The sequence below is a fragment of the Alligator mississippiensis genome, chromosome 1 (genome assembly GCF_030867095.1).
Source record: "Alligator mississippiensis isolate rAllMis1 chromosome 1, rAllMis1, whole genome shotgun sequence".
In the NCBI taxonomy this organism is placed as follows: domain Eukaryota; kingdom Metazoa; phylum Chordata; order Crocodylia; family Alligatoridae; genus Alligator; species Alligator mississippiensis.
This window is the reverse complement of record NC_081824.1, coordinates 123,341,179-123,362,646: the sequence shown is the minus strand read 5'-3', so window position 1 is coordinate 123,362,646 and position 21,468 is coordinate 123,341,179. Positions and strand designations below refer to the sequence as shown.

Genomic DNA, 21,468 nt, shown 5'->3' with positions numbered 1-21,468 from the left:
CGAGACACTGCGTAGTGACATTGCATACGATATGATAGAACACAGTGGTTTTCAACCTGTGGTAGGCAGACCCCTGGGAGTTCGCAGACTATTTCTAAGGAATCTGCAAAAGATTAATAAGATCAATCAAAAGTATGCAAATACCCATACTTACAATTCAAAGGGGGCTGGACCTCCATTTGAAATTTTGTAGGCGTTCATAACTGGAAAAAGGCTGAAAACCACTGGTATTGCACATAAAAGCAAATGAGAACATAACATTAACAATGCTGGCAGAGGCCGATACCTGCTTCACCCTCGCCACTTCAAGGCCATACCCTGTTAGCACTCATATGTCATACAATTGGGGGTTTAACATGTATGATCCCTGGTTGACCAGCAGACATTCCTAGAGTAGTTATAGCCAAAAATTCAGATTTAACAGGATAGTGTGTTTCACTTCGTGGGAGGTGAGCGGAGGAGCATGGATTAAACTATCTCAGTGGCTTGCTGGTAAAACTGTATCTGTACTAAGAGTACTTTGCTAATATAGTATACCACCAGAGCTTTTCAAATGTATACCCCAAACATTTTACTTCATTTTGGCATGCATTACTTTATTTTGCTTTGCCATCTCCCAAGTCCTAGACATTGCTCAACATTTAAAAACACAGTTTGGAAGTCATTTTTCAAGACAACCCCATGGTTCATAAAATTTTTCAAATGACAAATTTTCTATCAAATAGGCTGTCCCATGAGCACTGAGATGCCTTTGCTGTGCGAAATAGATGATTCAGATGGAATCAGTTTGTCTCTCTTGTTTACACGAAAAACTCCAACATCCCTGAAATGCCTTCAAGAGAAGATGGGTCTTGAAAATTGCCTGGATGGTTATAAACACTGGGCTCTGTTGGTTCAAGAGGAAAAGTGAACACCACAGTCAAAGATGTCTCAGGGATAATAAACAGACAAGCCAGGTGACAAGGAGTAGCATATATGAAGTAATGAGTATCAAGGGGTTGGTTAATGTTTCATCCTGTAATTCCTTCCAGTTTAATTTTGTTGGCTTCATTTGTTCTTCTTAGTGCTATCATTAAATTCACCTTCTCTTTCTAAATAAGTGTTTGCTGCTTGTTATACGATCACATAGCTGTACTCTTCTCAAGCAGATTGGCATGTCACTTTGATGGCAGGTTCACAGTTGGAATCCTTAAATCAATAAATCATCTTAGTTATTGAGTGCATCAGATTTAAATTTTAAAAATCCACAGCTGCAGTGGCCAAAATCTAATGTAATTTTCAGGGGATGCTAGAAAAAGAGCTTTGCACTGAAGTCACATAATATTGTCGGCAATACCTTTGGACTACCTCATCTTTTGGTCAGGTTTTGGCCCAACAGTATTATTATGTTTCCTTTAATTATAGAAATAAAGTAAGGAGAAAGAACAGCATAAGAACTGTAATAACAGATGGACGATAAAAGCCCCTTCCATACTGTGTTTGAAAAAAATGCTAGCAACAATCATTTTAAAAATAGTTGATCTTGCCATTATTTTTTTTTCCTTACTAGTGTGAAAGGCCTCCTTTTCATTTCTGAGAATCATGCTAGAAAAACTCTGGTAAGAACTGTTTTATCATAATCTGTATAACAGTGCTGTAATGGAAACCAAACTCCATCAAATTTCAATACTCATAACAGGAAGGGCAAGAGTCAAGTTAGGGAAACTGTTAGCTCAGGTAGAGGGAGCTTTTACGTTTTGGTCCTTTGAGTGAACCCTCACTAGCAACAACTGAACATATCTACTGCTCATTTGGGACCAGATTCTAGTGTGCTTTCCATGAATAAGATGTAATTTCACAAATAGCTTCACTGAAATCTGGGACAACTTGTGCAGTAAGATGCTACTGCACCAGATTTAAAGAGTGTCAGAATCTGGCCCTTTTGTGTTACATTATCATTTCACTTCTGCTTTGTTGAGAGAAATCATTTTTGCTGAGTAAGGAATTCTGACACAATCCTCAAGCCGTTTTGTACATTACCTGCGGGTAGCTCATAGCATGACTTTTCTAGCACACTTCCTTTAAAAGAAAAACTCTGTGTTTTCTGCAATGGGGAACAGCAAGAAGCCAAATCAACTACATTTAAGATATGGTTGTTCCTAGCTGTAGTTTGGATAGTACCTTTTTGCCTTCTATCTGTTGCCTCTATTATTTTTTCAGTCTGTCTTCTGACTTTCAGTTCTCTCCTCTGTTTCAGTTTATCTCAATCTCAGGGCTGGCTGGCCATTTCAGTATTATTTCTGTCCTAGTAGTTATAAGAAAAGCAGTTTGTTAAGTGATTATTTTTTCTACTGTGCCTTTGTGTTTTGTTTGTCTGGATTTGTGCTGTGTCCTCTGTGTTGTGTCATCCTGGAAGATAAAATTCTTGTGTAATCCTTGGTTTTGCCATAATTGTTTAATTCCTGCAAACATTTTTCTGGGATTATGTTTATATAGCTCATGAGGCCTTTGGCACAGCAGTGAGCCATAGCCCCCAAAAAGAGACAGGGTCAGATCCTGGCCCTCAAGCTGGTTCATGTTTTGGGTCATTTTGGCAACAGAACCTGGAAGCCAGTGGATGCTGTCCCCCTGAGGAAACTCCCTACATAGTCCCTTCCTTTGGGGCAGCCAGGTGTAATTTAGGGTGGCCACAAGGCTTTTGTAATTTATTCCAAGGATTAGTATAGCTCATGGGATTGGGGGAAATACAGGGTATTTTAAAGACTCTTTTAAGCCATCTTGAACTCAACATGGCTTAGGGGAGTGTTTTAGCCTATAGACTCTAAATTCCCACTGAGCTGTAGTAGTTTGCCCTTGGAGAGTCTGAATAAATCCTATTCTTGCCTTCCTCATTAAGGCCAGAATCCATATAAATTATGCCTGAGGCCCTGGTTTTGCAAAGTTTTTTCATTTAGAAACAGCACCGTGCCATATCCTTTAGTTCTGTCACCTTTACCGGGACTCTTGCATGTTCTTAGTACCCTTGCTGATCAGAAATAGACTTGGGCATGTGCTTGAGTGTTTTTCTGAGTAGGAGCCTGAGTGAGGAAGGCAGGGTAGGATTTTTTGTCCAAGCACTTCTTTTCCTAGAACTTTCCCATTGACTTCTGTACAAAGAAGATTGAGCCCTGGACAAAGGGGAGTGCACTTATTCCTGGTTATATGCAGGATATGCCAGCTATTTGCAGAGGGGAGGGGGGCAATGGGGTAGTATAGTATAAAGAGGCATTGCTTTCTCACCACAGCTAAATGTAGCTAATGTCATGGTCAGTTCAACACCATTTTGTGGGAAAAACACAGCATAACAATCCCCCTCCTTCAGCTTAAATACATACTATACTCAGGGGGCATGTCCATAATAGATGCTGACTGTGCAGTGGCCTGATACTACTGCGCAGTAGCATCGCATGGCAAAAACTGTGACATATGACGCTACTGCATAGTAGTATTAGGTTATTGTGCAATAGCATTACAAAACCGGCATTCGCCAGCAATATTGTGCAGTGACGCAGGTTACTGCACATTTATTTAGTACTTGCATATACAACTACTAAAGAAATGTGCAGTAATCACTGCAGAATAACGTCTCATGTAGATGCAGCCAGGGTCACTTAAATGAGGCCATAAGCCCCTTACGCAGTGCTCCTCCAAGCTGTAACTAGGACTAGGTGCCATTCACAATTTTTGTCTATATTGGTTAAGCAGACCTAGATAGGTTCCTGTGCTCTCTGGGACATTTGAGGCTTTAAAAGTATTGCTTGACAGCACTGAATAAAAGAATAACTCTAGAGTATGAACCTGAATTCCAGGACAATAACAAAAGCAAATGTAATTTCTGAAACACTACTTTATTAGCACCAGAATGTATTTTTTTACAAAGCTCAAAAATAAAATAAAAGCAGTTTTAAAGGGGTTGTTTATTAATTTATTTATTTGCCGATTATGTTTTTTTCTCTAATGGCACTTCCAACTCATTTTCGTTTGCTTGAGTCAGTAGAGATCACAGAAGATGTGGAATTGTTACAAAAATGGTTTGGTTAAGCAGAAGTTGAAGTTAGTTGTTGAGCCAAAGTGTGATTCAGGAGCTGAAAATATCTCTACGCTTCACGCATAAAACTCAAACACTGTGCTTTGGCAACGCCCCCTGGATTAGAAACGGAGTTTGAAGTCATCCCTCCTCCAGCATGCCATGTATGGGTGAGGGCCCACGCTCATGACAAATTACTGATTTAACTGAACACACAAAGAGAACAGTGACATCAGTGCAGAGGGATCATGCCTCAGCATTAAGGGCCTGCACCTCCGCTGCCTTGGTGTTATTGTGCCTATTTCTACCTGGTGAATGTGATGACAACAGGACTGTTTTACATTTACTTTTCTGAGGTGCAGAAAGCAAATCCAGGGAGCAGTAAGGGCTTCTATTTTATAACGGGTAAGAGCTTAGATTTTTCAGATAATAGCAAAAAACTGCAGAAAGACCCTAAATCCTTGGAATTCACAGATTTTCCCCACTGACAGATTTTTATTATTCCCAGGCATCACACTTCCCTGCTTGTGTTCTGCATCTGTGGCTGCTTGCCAATGTCTTGGGGCAAGTTAGCTTTTATTTGCAAATGAGATTGTCCAGTGCTACTGCCATTGCTCTGCTGTGGGCTTGAACTCATATGGACGGCCTGCAGGGATGATGTTTCCAGTGAGATAATTTTGACAACTCAAGTGATTGTCAGGGGCTTATAAAACACCTGCTACATTGCAGCCTACTTCATTGGCAGGCACAAGTATCTTTGCCTCGGTTTCTGCATAATACTAGTGACCCCTTTCTTTTTCTTTCTTCTCCCTGCGTATGTGTCATCAGCTAAAGATGCACAGCTGGGTAGTCATTCAGAGGAAGGAAGGAAAACAATGGCACTTCACCATGTGGGCTCCTCTGGGTAATTACAATTGGATTTACTAGGTGTGTTTTGAATCATTTACAGCACAGACTTTACCTGGTATCCTAAAATGAGCTTTGCTAATACCTTGATAGATTAGTTTAGCCTGCCCACTTCAAGTGATCACCAGATGTACTTGCATCTTTTTGCCAGCTGCCTGTGCAAATGGCTATATTTCCTTGGCAACTGCATACTAGACGAGTGGGTTGAGCAACTTGTGTATGGACACAGTGTCAGCTGTCACATTGTCTATAAGCATCAAGTCTGGTTAGTGAGGGCATGAATCCCATCTGGCAATGTCTAACTACTGTTTGCACTGAGGTTACAGGCCTGTACTTAGGGGGATGTGCTCTTACTAATTTAGCACTTGTGTAGAATAAAGAAAAAAACCCCAAAAGAACCCCCCTGCAACCTTTAGCTTCTATGTTAGCATGAAAATGGTATACTAGTCACATAGAAAAGGGCATGCTGGGCTGTGGGTGACAGAGAGAGAATGTCTTGGGAATTTGGCACTTTATACAATATCCCAAAAGAATCCATCAGAAAGATTTTACTTCATGTTTCATTTTAATAAACTGAAATAACCTTTTATGCCCTTATCTGAACAAGGAAAGATCATTGAGGATGCTATACATGGGACACTTGGAACAATATAATGCAAGTGGATATTCTGAGGTTAATTTTTTCTCCTGTTTATAAACTTAGACAACCTATGTGCCGTAGCAAAATTTCCATTAATATAGCTCTTCTCTTTAAAAAAAAATTGAGGAAGTTGACTTTTATAAAAAGCTATAAATATTCCTCACTGAGCAGAAATGTGAACAGGATAAATACTGAAATTTAAATTCTGGGTTAATAATCTATGTTAAGAAGTTTGTGAGGTTATTCAGGATACTAATTTAAAACAATGCATTAACTTGATCATGTCCTCTGTAACTTTGAAGACAGGTCAGTGTTTTGGCCCATTAGGTTTGGCACTATTTTCATAAGACAACAAAGCTCTGGAGTATCAAAAGCTGCCAAATTTTTTTGGAACTCTGAGAGCAAATGTAGAGATACGTGTGTACTTCACCTTGTCTAGACATAGATGAATTGCATGAACAGTGTTCCTTAAATACACAGTGCTGAAGTTTAAGCAGTCCCCAAACTTGACTATCTCCCCTCATTTCCAGACCTCCTTATAGTCATCCATAGGCTAAGTACAGATAGTCAAAAAGCCCAAGGCTGAATTGATTGAATCTTTGCAGGGTAGTCTAAGCTGTGTAGATTGAACCAATAAGCAAGCGAGCAGACATTCACTTTTGATTCCAGAAATGCAGCCCCATGCCTGCAGTGGCCCAGGCCAGAACCCAGGGGGCGCTAGAGCATGCCTCCCTGCTGAACTGGCGTAGACAGCTTGAGCCAAGGCTAGCACACCCATCCTGTGAGGAAGGGGAGGGTGTTGTGGGGGAAGTGCAAAGCATCATGGGATGCTGGGGGTCTGTGAGTTAACTTGAAACTGGAGGCTTCTACCAGCAGCCCTTTGAGAGCTGTTTCTCCTGTACTCTTTCTGGCAGTTAAATGGAGTGCAGTTAGTTAGTTACAAAATAGATGGTTACGTTTTCTATGCAGTTAACCGGAGTAGAGTTAAATTACAAAGTAAACAGAGGGGCTTAGCTAGACCAGGCACTTAAGTACTTCATACATTTAAATTATACACAGATAACCAGAGCTTGTTGTAACATAAGCAAGGCTACACCAGTGCTTCCTAACATTTTTAGACTCCAGGAACCCCTTGTTAGACTCAAGACACCCTTAAAAAATGTCAGCTCTTAGTTTTCACTCATGTTTTGACTATGAAAAAAATAATAGCTCACTTCTGTTGCAGAGAATTCAGAAAGACCACAAGAGGTCAGAATGTATTTGACACTATGAATTCCTATTTGAAATTTCTGGGTTTATCTTGTGAATCATGAGTAGGTATTTGTACACCTAAGAGTGCTAATATTGTGTAGCACTCCATGACACCCTTAAAAGGATCACATGCCACCCAAAGCACTGTACACCAAAGCTGTCATTGGTCATAGAATTAAGTTATTCACTCATCCGGTGTACAAATAAATGGAGTACACTGTGTTTATTGTACAAAAGAACCCAATTATAATGTAGTAGGTCCCTTGCTGTCTTGCAAACCTGGCCGACAAATTCCATAAGAGCATTACAGTTCAGTTTACACTAGAAATTGGATGCAGGTTTACAACTAAGTTAGGAGAATCTGGATTTTAGGTGGCTGTACTTGTAAGATAGGCAGCAGGGCTGTTGATCACTGTAATGATCCAGTTTTCCATGTTGCTAGAAACGGTATATTCCCACTCTCTCGCTATGCTTAATGTAGAGATGGACAGCTGAAGACATTATACAAAACAGTGTTGCAGCTCTTGTTTGTCTATCAAGGGAATTCATCTCTAAAATCAGATGTTACTATGATACCAAAGTCCCTGATATGTCTGCAGTTGGCACTTGATGTGCAGTTTTATCATATAGAAAATAAAGGGTGGAATTGCCACGGGGTAACCTAATGGAAAAACAGTTTCTTGGACACAGACAATAACAGTTATTACCAGAGGGCTTCTGTGTGCATGTTTCCAGGCCCTGTCTAAAGACTAATCCTTCTGTTTATGAGATACAAAGTTCAAATTGAAAAAAGATTTTCAAGCTATAAGCCATGCTTTTCCTTGCTCCTCCTGCAGTATTAAAGTTCTGATGAGTTAGGAGGTTTGTTTAATCTTAACATTTGAGCTGGCAAACAACAGCAGTAAATTAGAACAAAAACTGTTGAGTAGACATGACCAAATATTAGCAAATTATCAGAGATTATTTTTGCATTACTGTGTGTGTTCACTGGACAGTTCTTAGAGGACTGATACAGCCACCCTTATTTAATCTTCCTGCCAAAGAACCGATAATTTCTCAAGTTTTTAAATCTTCTTTTAGCAATGCAAGAGATAAAAACAAATGAAAAGTGTCTGCTTTTAGTATTATGATAGTACCTTTGGGAGCCTTAATTGGGCAGTAAAATTCTGCTTGATGATACACGCATTGTCTGTGGTTATTACAAGCATTAAATGCTGGCTACTTCCTTATAGCATGTAGTATGCTTTAACTCTGATGTTGTTTTGAAATGCTATTAAGGAAGTTTAGTAAGACCACACAGCCCAACTCTTGCAGTCCTTACTTACTCCAGGCTTTCATTTATTGGGCTTTTTGCCCAATTAAGGAGAGCAAAATTAAACTCTCTGAAGTGTGGGTTAAGAATCAAATCCAACTCTTACTGAAGTGAAATGGAGACTTTTGCCAGTTGGATTAGATTCTAAATTCTCCTGAGCTGTACACATGCAACTTACTGAACTGGTGTGAGAGCAGGTGTGTCAAGAGATACATTTGAAATCAGTGAGTGCAGACTGTGGAGTTCTTTAGAGACTCCAACTTGCCTTTGCAGCTGTTGAGAAGCCACAGCAGTTTGCTTTTTTATCATAAATAATATCTTTCACCTACCAAGCTTTATTATTATTAGCATCATTTACTAATGCCAAAGCTGTGTAAAGGGGGATCTGTGTAAATGAGAGTAAATGCTTTTGTACTGGGAATTTAAGAACTAGATTTATGATGCACATTAATTAAAGCCAACTCTTGCCAGTACAGGCAGTCCTCAGACTTACGACACAATTGGTCCTTGAAAACCACATCTTAAGTCGAAACGTTGTAACTCGGAACCGATTTTCCCATTAGGAAGCAATGTGATAAATGGGGGATTGGTTCCTGAACCAAGGCCTGATACCCTATTTTCACCAAAAATAACCCAGAATTTTGTACTCAGTCAATTATAGATGAGTAATATAGCTACATTAATGTATTTATATTGTAAATAGCAATCATTGATTTGGAAGGACTTCTTTGAGGTGGCTTTGCTGGACGTTTTGAAGGGCTCTTGGTTGGACTGTTTGAAGGGTTCTTGGCTGGAGTCTTCTCAGGAGTCTTGGCTGCAGGTTTTTCTGGAGTCTTGTCTGCTTTCTTAAAGAAAGTGTCCAAGGAAGTTTGGACAGATGTTCTCCAGGGAGATGAGTGACGCAGCAAACTTGTTTGCTGGCGTGGCATTGCATCGAATCAAGCGCTGTAAAGTCGAAACTGACGTCATAAAGTTGAAACAGGGTGTCAATTTATAAACGTTGTAAGTGCAAAACGTTGTAACTCAAAACATTATAAGTAGAGGATTGCCTGTATAGCTGGTGTCAGCAAAGGCATTTAGCCTTATTTTCACAGAATAAAAGGGCTAATAAGGGGGACTGGAAAGGGGCCTTACCATCCCATGGGAAGACACATTCCACATAGTAGAAACATTAGTTTTTACTGCAGGAGGGTCTTATTGGGAGCCAGGTTTCTTTCTTCTTCTTCTTTTTTTTTTTTTTAACTTTCCTCTTGAAGCCGAAGAGAGTTTTGCCCTTGACTTCAGTATTGCTAGGATTTCTCCTATAAAGATTGTGTTCAAAGCCTCAGAAGTGGCACCGTGACTCTGTATCCTATTTTATTTCTTAGCAAGTTATATCACTGATGTGATCTAATGTATAGGTCTGGAGCCAGAACATATAGTATTTTATATGCTCAAATGCCTGTACAGATCATTGATGACATTACTGTGTAGTAACACATCATTTGCCTGTTTGTTTTCCTGGTCAATAGTAAACTTTAAAGAAAAAAAAACCATGAGTACATACCTCTTTACCAAAAAGTTCCAAGCTTATTCCATCCTTTTGCACTTCTGTTGAACTTCAGGTGTATCCTGCTAGCAGCGATGACCATGCCCGTACCCCACCCCTTCATGGCTGGGTATCACACTGCACGTACAATATGGCAAAGCATGTCAATGCACATCTTGATGCATTTCAGTGTCCATGGAAATGACTGGGAATTGCATCGTGGACTTTGCCATCTTTCTCCAAGGTCTTACCAAGCAGGTCTCACCAGGCAGTCCTTCTATGGGACCTGAGTGGCCAAGCACATTTGGAACATATTGTCTCTGAAGGCAACATTTCTGTAACAAAAAGGAAGGCTGTTTTAATCTGTGCTATTGTACGCATGTTAGTTGTAGCTCTCAGGCTCCTGTAAGTTACCAGGGTATCCTGGCTAAAGGCAATCTCATTGTATTCACATGGGGCTCCTCAGGTACAGGGGCAGAATGTGAATTTAGTAAACTCAACTCAGGACTAGAATACAACTTGCTTTCTTGCAGCTGTCCTATTAATGTAGCCCAAACAAGAGAAATAGCTGGAAAGCAGTAAAAACTTATTTTTTTGTTCCTAAAGTCAGCAGATCTACCTCCACAAGGAGCAGATCTGTTAACTAAGAAGGTGACATCTTAAAGAGATTTTTTCAGAGAGTAACCACACATAGAGTATGTGTTGAGTTTGCAAGTTAAAGAATTGCTTGTGGAAATTCCCAGCATAGGTGGATAACTTCTCAGGAGACAGCTGATGCAATGCAAAAAAAAATAAATAAAAAGAAGAATTTAAAAAATGAAGCCATGTTTAAAGCACAGGAAGACTGCCAAGCAAAGCAGTCAAAAGCAGAGGCCTTCTCTCTTCATTTACATTTCTGTTACTTCAAAACAGCTCAGGAGGGTTTGAAAGCTAAAAAAAAAAGCAAAAAAACCCAAAAAAACCCTTCTTTAAATAGCTTTCCTGTTGCCGAATTTGGCTTCAAATGTTCAGAGGCAGGCACCCTCCCAAAGCTGCAAGTTCTAAGTGCATACCCGCTAATGATGAACTAGTATGTTCAGCACCCACACATGCACTATCTTACTGTGGCTGATTTAGAATTTGTAAATGCATTTTTTTATGTACCCCTTGGCTCCATATACTGCAAGTTTTCAGCTCTGAAGAAATGTTACCTGCATATTGTAGCCTAATGCAAGTTGTAAACCCTGGGAGAAAAACTTATAGCTTTTGCGACATTGTTCATAAGGGGAGGGGGTGGGGGTGGGGGGAAGAAAAGGCACTGACTCACTCATGTTCTTACACTTATTTATTCATTCAGCATCATAATGCCAATTATCTTCTGAAATAAAACAGCTGGCTGGCTTTTTACCATCATTTTTATATATATTTTTTTCCAATTTGTTTTCCAAATAGGTGGAAAGGAATGTAAACAGCCATACATACGGAAGTAGTCAACCAAATTGCCTTGATTGGAACCATTGTTCACCCACACTTTCAACATCAGCAACAAGGTAAGAGAACAATAAAAGAATGTGCTTTGATTTAACCGAGGCCACTGGGCCTATATTTACAAACTGGGTGAACATTTCTCATTAGTTCATAATTTGATCAATTTTAATACCAAGCAGCTGCGTGTACAGGAGACGCTGACCACGCAGTTGATCAGATTAGGCACTAATGAGATCTTTCTGAATATCTTGTTACTTCCAGTGTGGTATTTATGCTTCTGATAGTTAAGGAACCCCAAAGTACACCTTGGGTCCTATATGTGTATATCTACATGGCACTTACAGAAATCATTCCAGTATAAGTTGTAGATACCTGACCCACACAACTAGCTTGAATACCAATAGTGTAGGTGTGAAAGCTTGCAGCTCAGTAGAGACTGATTTATGTTGCTGGGAAGCACATCCAACTGCAGTATAGAGATGCCCGCAGCAATTTCTTACGAATCTCAAGTTTCCATGAGGCCCAGAAGTCAGAGGTTGAAAAGATTTGGTATTAACTTTGTCTAAAAGTATGTGCCTTTAATGAAATGAAAGTATAACAATTATCATTGCCATGATAGGCTTAAGACTTTGAGAAAATTGTATTTTATCTTTTTATAACAATTGCTAGCCCCAGGTTTTAGAAGTCCTCAGTATTTCACAAGATTGGCAGAAACTTGTTGGTTTCATTGCATTTGCCTTTCTTTTGTGGACCCTTAGGATAAACTTGATTCCAATTTTCAAGATTTTTTTCCTTAGCATCATGATGTCCAGAAATATCCTTTTAGGGGAAAAAAGCAAACTGAAATTCCCAGTTAATCATGAGTGACCCAGGACATGAGGCTTTTGAAAGATACCAAATACAATGGGAAAAAACCCCTAAGAGTTGTCAAAGTTGTATATGTGGGTCTGTATCTGTGAGAATTTTATGTCATTCTGTGAATTCATGGAGGTTTCAATCTGCACATTCATGGGAAGGGCCATGAACTGGGATGGGCCACCCCCTGACTTAAGCCCTGGGACTGATCCCAAAGTTTTGTTGAGGTTTCAGAAAGTTCTGGCTCAGATCACGCTAGGTCCCCCCACACACAGGAGATTTGTTGTCTGTGCATCTCCCCCTTGCCACAAAGAAGAGAAGAGAAGCTGCTTGCATTGTGCTGCTCTTCTTTTTCTTTTTTCTGCAACAGAAGAGACCTTGCTGCATAGCCTGAATGGTAGCGCTACAGGAGGTAGATGTAGGGTTCAGGCAGGAAACACCTCACCCGGAGGCCCCATGGAATCTGCCTTGAAAAAACCTGTCTCATCTGCTGTGCTTTCCTCAAACACTGTTCCTAAGGGGAGGGAACAGGATGGTGGTACTGGCAGGGAGAGCATTCACAATAAGAAAATGTGAATAACAAAATAAATGGAACGTCTGTCACTCTAAAGAACAAATTTGTGACCACGCTTTAGTACTGAGGAAAGGCACCACTGGGATGAAATTTGACTGGAATGTGGAGCTAGGTAGCAACTGCTCCTTGAAATGGCATTTTAGCATAAATCTTTCAAGTTTCATTAGTGTGTGATTTTATGGTACTTTGGTGAGTTGGGGCCCTTATTGCTGTTGCTTTCTTATGTGCTGAATAGTCTCTCTGATAATGAGGTGGCTGGTAACGACATATTTTGCTTTTTGGTTGGGAGTGATTGAATTTAGAATAGATGTTCTCAATTAAGCTTGTTCAAAGCTCTGCTATTGTCATAATACTATGTGTTGTTACCCTGTGTGCTAATGATATTAAAGCAAACACTTAATAACTGTACCATAGTAAATATGTTGTGTGAGCTATAAAAAGATCCCCATTAACAAACTGTGCCCTCCACTGCTGGCTGTAATGGCTAGATCTTGCAATCTAACTTTGGGATCAGAGGCTTAAAAGAACATCTCTTCCTTGAGGACAGGTGCACACAATACTGTCAAACTTGCAGGCCCAAAAGCCTCTCAGGCAATGGCTGTCTTCACCCAGAGAAAGATGGAGCTGGTCCTGTAGTGTGAAGTCAAGCAAAAGGGAAGGCAGGGTGGCACCTTAAAGACAAGCTAACTAGTCTCCAAGCAGATTCTGTAAGGCCACGTTCAGACAAGCATGGTCATGTGGTATGTGGTGCTAAAGACCTGGCTGTAGCATCACACACCACACAGTCAGGCATTCCCCATGCTGCTACCTTGCAGGGGAGGGGAGGGGGAGTTGACCCTAGGAGACCCCAGGGCTGAAAAAACCCGCACAGAAAAAAAGTGGGGCAGCGCATGTGGTGGCAGTGCATGCTGCCCAAAACCAGAGCCTGGCGGGCCAGAGCCATACTCCAGCTGCCAGCCAATTTCCCAGCAGCAGGAGCACCATGGCTGTAGCTTCCCCAGTCCCCAGGATCCCAGGTAAGGCTGCTGGGGCCAGCATGGTTGCTGGCCCCAGACTCTCCTACCCCACCTGGGGTAACCTGCTGCACACCAGAGCGTGCGTGACATGGGTATTCCCTGGGGGACAAGTAGCAGTGGCACAAGGTGTGTCGCTGCTACTTGTCCCTGAGGAACTAAATGTCCATGCTCATCTGGACGTGGCCTAATAAGGTTCCACTCTGCCCTCCTTTCACCTGCACGAGAGACCTGGAAGCTTTGATGCCATGTAGTGTGGAGGACTAGCTGTTTGATGCCAATCCTCTGAAATGCTGTGAGGAGACCAGGACTGCTTCTCCACTACGTGGACACCTTTTGTCACTTAGACCAGTGCAAAATGAACACAAGTCTTGTGCAAAATGCTGCTCTTCTGCAGTTTCCACAGACTTGGCTCAGATTGAAATGGCTGCACAGGGGGCAACTCAGTGCACAATCAGACCCTGGAAGCCCTTTCTGGTTTAAGGCATCTCTTCTTTCATAAGCACCTTGGCCTGGGGCAGTGCTGCCTGCTGCCTGTTATTCTGGTATGCCTGCGCTTTGCATTTATCCAGCAGCTCTGGGCCTTGTTCTCAGGACATCAGCTTGGGTCCAAGCTGAGTGAATTGGAGCTTGAAGGGAAGCAGCAGCAGTGGTTTTTCAGTTCCAGTGTTGCTGTGCAATGTAGGCATGCTGGTTCCCATCCCCCAGAACATAGCTGAGTTAATGGGACAGTGAACCTACTTGCTGGCTTCCTGACTATTTAGGATAGAAGCAATAGCAGTTGCTGGAAATACCAGTAGGATGGGACCTGGACCTCATGCCTTAAAGTAAATGGGAAAGTCCTCCAGGGAGCAGGAGATTCCATGTCAGGTCTTGCTGACCCCCATAGTTGATATCAGTTGTCCATCTCGGCAGGGAAGCCACATGTGAATGGGTACAAAAGCCAGTCTGCCCCCTTGCACTCCAGAGCAGGTCTGAGGCACGCAGGCAGGGCCATGCTTGCACTGTCACTTCCTGTGCTGCACCTGTTCTGTGAATAAATAGAGGACAGCATTCTCTAGGGCTGTCAGTGTAGCAGTCTTCACAGGAACTAAGTTCACTGAAAGAGATCTGAAAGTAAATGTATGTATTCTTTCACCTATTTAATGTATGAACCGTTGTTTTATGGTTATAAGAAGCAGTATCACTATTGTGATTGCAGTGAGATACATGACAGAGTGCATCGGTGGTAGTATTTTTCTTCATGTTCTTATTATGTTTCCTCCAATGACAAAAAATGTCAAGACTTACTTAATGAAACCTAATGAGTTAGCTTCATCTGTATCTATATATAATGTATGTGCTTTCGCTTTCATCATGCTGCAGCAGACGGCTATATGATAGCTGGCAGTACATTAACATTCCATATATTGGATGGGTAGAGTCCTTGAAATCCTTTGGCACTGTGACCTATCGCTTTCAAACTAGAACAGAGACAGATAAGGGTATTCTGAAGGAGAAATTCAATATTGTGTTATGAAAGTGAATGCCTTCGAAAACCAGACATTTTTGGCAGTGTTTCATATGAGTAGAAAATAGACTACTGCAAATAGTGCTCCATAAGCAAATGTCTTGTATGGTATTCTAAAAAATAAAATCCTGTAGCTACCATCCACCGATTAACTACTAAGTTGTCATAGCTTAGAAATTCATATTCATATTCTGATATCTTTAAACGTACTGAAAACAATGAAAACACTCATGGATCACAAGAGTAACACTAAGTAAGGGCATCAGTGTCTGCCTGTTTGTGAATAAAGCTTTCTCTGAATCATATTTTACAAAGCACATTTCCTTGGAAGGTGATTAACTGAAAAATGTGCTAGGCAATGTGCACTATTTCTCATGTATAAAATGTGTGTGTGCATGTGTGTGTGTGTGTGTGTATTGCTTTCTATACTTCTGCTAATATTCATTTATATCCAGTGATATTTCTACTATAAACAAGATTTTGATCTTATTATTGGCAACATTAACCAGGTTACTAAATATCAAACTACACGTGATAGGCTTAACCTTATGGAAATCCTAATTACACCCCAGGGAATTATGCACAAAAACATTCAAAATTAATGCGCAGAAAAATGAAAAATTATGCAAAAGTAATTACTTTTATATTTTTATAGGAATTAAACTAAATATAACACTATTTGAACCTTCTTTAGAAATATATGCAGGTACTTTTTATGGTTGGGGTGGGTATAGAATGTGGGGGGGATTTGTGAAGGTGTGGGAGATGTGTGTATGTGTGGGGTTGTGGATGGGTGTTGTGGGGTGTGGGGTTTGTGGGTGGGTATAGTGGGGTTATGAAGGGGCGTGGGTGTGTGTGTGTGGGGGGGGGTTTGTACGTGGGTGTGAACTCCCCTGACGCACATTCCCCTGCCCCCATGGTTCACAGCCCCTGCTGCAGGTGGCGGGCCCTCGGGATGGTCATGGCTGTGGCAGGCAGAACCCCTGGTGTCACGGACCTCTGGCTGAGCCCCAGGGCCTACACATGCTGGCACGGGGTCAGCCCGGCCCGCTGTTGTGCACCTTGTACCACACCAGGCTAGCTCCATGCCAGAATGCAGGGCTTGTGACACTGCAGGCGGGAGCTGCATGTCATTGGGCTGGATGGGCTCCATGCCTCCGTGTGCAGCTTCCTGCTGGAGTGCTGGAAGTCCCATGTGGAGTCATGGAGCTGGCTGGCCTGACCGTATGACGCGTGGACTGGGAGCCACGTGCTGGTGGGTGGACTCTGTGCCTCTATGTGGGGTTTCAAGCACTCCAGTGGGAGGCCGCATGTGGAGGCAAACAGGAGCTTGCCTGGCCCAGTGGCTTGCACCTGCATGCCTCCATGTGCGGCTTTCTGCCTAGCCTGGTGGTGCATGGCTCCTGGTCCATGTGCCATCAGACCAGGCTGGCTCTGTGCCTCCATGCGGGGCTTCCAGCACTCCAGTAGGAAGCCACACATGGAAGCACAGAGTTGTGTGCCATTGGGCTGTGCAGGCTCTGTGCTTCCACATGCAGTTTCCAGCTGGAGTGCTGGAAGTCTTACCTGGAGGTACTGAGCCACCTGGCTGGCCCAGCCCAATGACACTCAGCCCATAGCCACCCACAAACCCCACCCCCACACCAACCTGCAGGCAGGAGCTCCCTTCCTTACTTATCCAGCTGTCCAGTCATGTGGCTCTGTGCCTTCACATCATGGAGGTGGAGGCACAGAGCCTGTCCTGTTTAAATTATGCAAAATTTTGCAATTATGTGCGGTCATGCCTTTTATGTGCAAAATTGCGCAGGCGCATAATTGCATAACTCCTCAGAGGGTACCTAATACACATATGTGCCTAGTCCTATAAGCAGACCTGGTTTTGTGTATGTACAGCTTATGTGACAATATTTCAGGATAAAAGTTCAAACTCAGATTCAAGGTGAATGTGGGAGATGTTCACAGTAAAATCCCTCCATCATTTATATAGGACTGATAAATATCATTAAGCATTTCAACTGGATTAAAATGTTAAGCAGTGTACTTTATATCCGGTAATATTACATCCATATATTTCATACCTTTTCTCAGGAGGCAAAGTAATCTTGGGATTGTTTTGTGAATGTGTGCTTCTCAGAAAGTTGGAGGAATTTACCTCAAAGTCACTGCACCGTGCAAATCCATGTTGTTGTTGTTCTTCCCAGACCCACTGGCACTTTGCCCAGTAGATCAGAGACTACAAACTTTGAGCCAGGCAGGAACCTCAGATCCATGTTAGCAGCTATCTCCAGATAGCTGTATTCTCTTTTGTACTGAAGCTTTATAGCAAGTCAGTGGTTGTACACTTGGAGTTATGAGGTGTACTGTTCCACTTGCTTTTCTAGAAATATATAATGCATTGTGTGATAGGTTTTGACACATGGTATAGCTCAGACAAAGAGGAGGTGGGAGGAAGGAATAAGTATCGGTTGAAAGCAATGGAAAAGTAAAAGCAGTAAGTCTTTTGTGTGTGTGTGTGCTTGTACGTGTGCACGTGCAACTGCACATACATGCACGTGTAGTGAATTTTAGCTGTTTGACTGGCAAATGTTATTTGACTTCAAGTCATGAACCTCACAGAATGCAATCCAAGAAAGACACAGCTGAGCAATCTGCAGGAAGCAATCTTTTCCTAGAAGTATGTAGCTCCAAACTGCAAATTCTTTTACCTGTCATAAAATATTCATGCTTTGCTGAACCTGGACGCTCAGATGCTGTTGAAGAGAGGATTGTGTGTCTACGTATGAAACAAAAGAATGACAGCAACAAAAACTGAATTACAGCTTTAAGAGAGCCAAACAAAAATGATATAATATAGGAGAATCCAGTGAAATATTGGTGATAAGGACAGTTAATCATTTCTGGTGCAGCTGTTTCCTGACATTTCTGGTGGAAAAATTAATGAAGGTTTGTTCAGTAATGGTTTCAAACTTGGCTAGTGGAAAATATGACAGTGTTTCCATTGTCAATTAAGAACAAGTAAGGCTCTTTTTTTTCTATAGGGGAAGTGGTATGAAGTTTGTACTGCACAGGAAGTAGTAAACGACATCAGAGCAGCTGTGTGACAGTGACAGGTATGCAAAGAGCATGGAGAAGAGTCCTAGGCATTTTCTCTCATATACATGGGTTTTACTACAGCAGAGCTGTCTCTGTAGGAGGGGAAAACCTAATTTTGCAATAAGTGATTGCCTTTGGTCTGGAGTGTGTCCTTAGGAAATCCAGGCATTAACGTACATTTTCTTTCTTTAATTAAAAGGAGAGAGCGGGGGACCCAGTAAGTTTTCCATTCTAAATGAATTTTACTACCAAGAGGTCTCAACAAACTACCCCCTGCCTCCCACAGAAGGGTAAATGGAAGAAATTTGTGAGTGTGAGAGGAAAGGTGGGTGACCCATCAAACCTTTACTAGTTCCACAATCTCATAGGGTATAGATGACATAACATGGTTTGAAGAAATCCAACTAGCTCCCATTAATAAGACACAGGATTATTTAATTGATCAGAATTTAGACTGTGCCAAGTAACTTCTCAACATTTGTGAATTTTATGACTGTACAGTATATCTTACTGGCCACATGGGCCCTAGTTCTCCAGCTGCTCTGTTCCACATGTGAGAAGCATCATTAAGCATGGTGTATCTGGCCAGGCTAAAGGAATATTTTGGGTGAAGTGAAGTTTCTATGAGTACTCTTTAAGCCAGCCCTTCTTTTGGCTACCTCTTTAGGTGGCATGGCTGTGGAATAGAGGGTCTGACTATGTCTCTTGTACTCCTGGTTGATTTTTTTTGGCAGTCAGTGTGAATTCAGGTAGATTTCAGGCTGCTCTAATGTATACCAGGTGCCAGATGTGTACCTTGATGGGTTTTAGTATCGGATTTGGAGGCAAGGATGACTGTCTTAAAATGTACTTATGTTGTCTTTGGACTTACACTAACCAGGTCTTGGCTGAACCAGATAATCATGACCACAGCTTTTCCACACTCTTATTTATGTTTAAGGTTTCCCACCTGTCTTGCAGGTTTTAATTTATTTGTCACAGAGAAGTTACTGAGATGGCTGTGGGTGCATCTACACACGCAATGAATACAAAGCAATAAACTCTGGCACATATTGTGCTGGAGTTTATTGTTCCCGGGCACTGCATTTACATGAGTGTCTAGGACTGTATAGTTTTGAGCTGGGTCAGAGCAGCCCCAGCTGGCAGGGGTCCCAGAGGGTCAGCCTGCTAGCCAGAGGCTGCTCTGGCCTGGCTCAGCATGCTGGAGTGGGGCTGGCTGGGACACAAGGGTGTTTCAGTGCAGAGCTAGCCAGCAGTCAGACCCCACACTGAAGCATCCTTGTGCCCCAGGAAGTCATGTCTGCATATACATGTGCGTTGCTGTATAGTAAATAACACTGCTGCAGGATAGTACTTTTATTTACAAGTGCTAACCTACGGCAGCGTTTATTAGTTTACTGTGACCTAGTAGGGCTGCACATGTAGACATGGAGGCTTAATTGCAGAGCTAATTAGTCAGCTCTGCAGTAAATGTCTTGTGTAGACGTGCCCTGTATTGACTAAGTTGAAATGTTTTGGACAAAATTCAGGTATGCTCCAAGTGGATACAGCCTTTAAGTTTTTTGGAGAGTTGTGCTCATTTTTTCCAGGGCTGAATTTAGTCTAATCCCCTTTGTTTATTAAAGAGCATTACATTCATCCGCAAAATGCATTTCCATTTAAAACGAAATATTGAAATGTTCTACCCTCCCTTCTCTTTTTCAGATCATTTTATTCCCAGTGAACTACCCCGACTCTTAAGATTTAATGTGTTCTGAACCCTTCCATTCCCTGCTTTTCCCTAGTGGTTCCAGGATTGTCCAGTTCTCATGACCGTATTGGTCAGTGATACAAGAGCCCCATCGGTCTCCCATGTGAGGTTCACAGTTAAATTGTTTTATTTTCCTTTTCAGAAGCCAGAGGCTAATCAACAGACAAATGCCCACATTTCTGCCAAGTGACTGTAAGATTTCCCTTTTTTAATTAGTAAAGCTGTGATCACTTTTATATGGTCTTAGGCTTCGATTTTGGACTCTGATTACACCTGAGTAAAAGTTTTCTTGTTCCTAGCAGTAATGAAGGTGTGATTGTCAGCTGAAATAACAGTGTGGAAATAGGAAACTAGGACAAGAATGGTCTCAGCAGGTGTACTGGGATTAAAATAAAATAATGGAAAATTCAGGCTGAGTTCCTAATGGTAAGCCAATTGCCAGGCCAGGTTACACAAGTACATAAAGACCTAAACCAACAGCACTGTTCATTGTCTTGCTGTCACATCTGTTGATAAGTCAGTAAAAACATGCTTGTGCTCTCTTGCAGTATTTGTGTGTACTATATTGGTATGTATAGGAAATGTATTATGAGATCATATATTCACATGGACTTCAGGAGAAAACCAAGACAAAGCCACGTGATGCAGAAATCTGAGCATGGCCAGAGAGTGCATGCACATCACACATGGCTCAAGGTCATGGTAGCAGCTGAGCAATGGGCTGTGTCCACTCCTTCACTTTGTACCCTGCAGCAGTTGGCAGTGGGCCAGTATCATGGATGCCTTTTAATGGCATTTTAGGTCTGATATTTATGCCCCACTCTTCTGTTTTTCAATTCATTGCCTTCTTTACTTCTCACTGGGGGGAGGGGAAAGGATTTAATACACTCTGAAATAGGGAAGAGTGAGAAACCCGAATACTTGGGTCATTTAAAATGCGATTATTTGAAATATGTTGTGGGAAGGAATCCTGCATTAGCATTGGATTAGATTATTGATTCATAATAATGTGTCTTTAATTGTATGTTAAATGCATCAGTAGGGATTTCCAGCTGGCACAAAATTAATGTAAAACTATGTAAAGCTATATACAAATGAACTGAGGTTCTGGAATATTGTCATTATTCCTTTCTATACTGTGGTTGTTCTACACTGTCTTCTCTGATAGGTTTTCCTGTCTCATGCATGCATTCAGTCAGCAGCATGTGAGCGGGTAGTTTCATTATAGACACTTTGCTACCAACAATGAGACTAATCATATGCTTAAAGTTAAGCACGTGCGTAAGTGACTGAAGGACATGAACCTAAGTCTTGCAGTGTGTTTAATGTGGGATCTGTGAATTTATTAAATCAAATGTGAACTCCATCTGTTTTACTTCCATCTGTTGAAAACACCAGGCACCTATCCATTCCTCATCATGTGCCAATGGCCATGCATAGGCATTAAATTTCTACCAGGAGAATTGTTACTTTCACAGTAGAAACTACAATACAAGCTTTTGTTTATTAAACATCCAGTTTCTT

The 21,468-nt window shown here is 41.6% G+C and overlaps 1 protein-coding gene across 3 annotated transcripts in view; it reads left to right on the top strand.

Moving 5' to 3' along the window:
- The window catches only part of HIVEP2 (HIVEP zinc finger 2), a 192,581-nt gene that overhangs the window by 100,373 nt on the left and 70,740 nt on the right, over window positions 1-21,468 (top strand). For all 3 annotated transcript variants that reach the window (XM_019488388.2, XM_006278421.4, XM_019488386.2), the window contains exon 2: window positions 11,114-11,211. The gene's annotated coding sequence lies outside the window, so the exon portion shown is untranslated. The remainder of the gene's footprint in view (window positions 1-11,113; window positions 11,212-21,468) is intronic.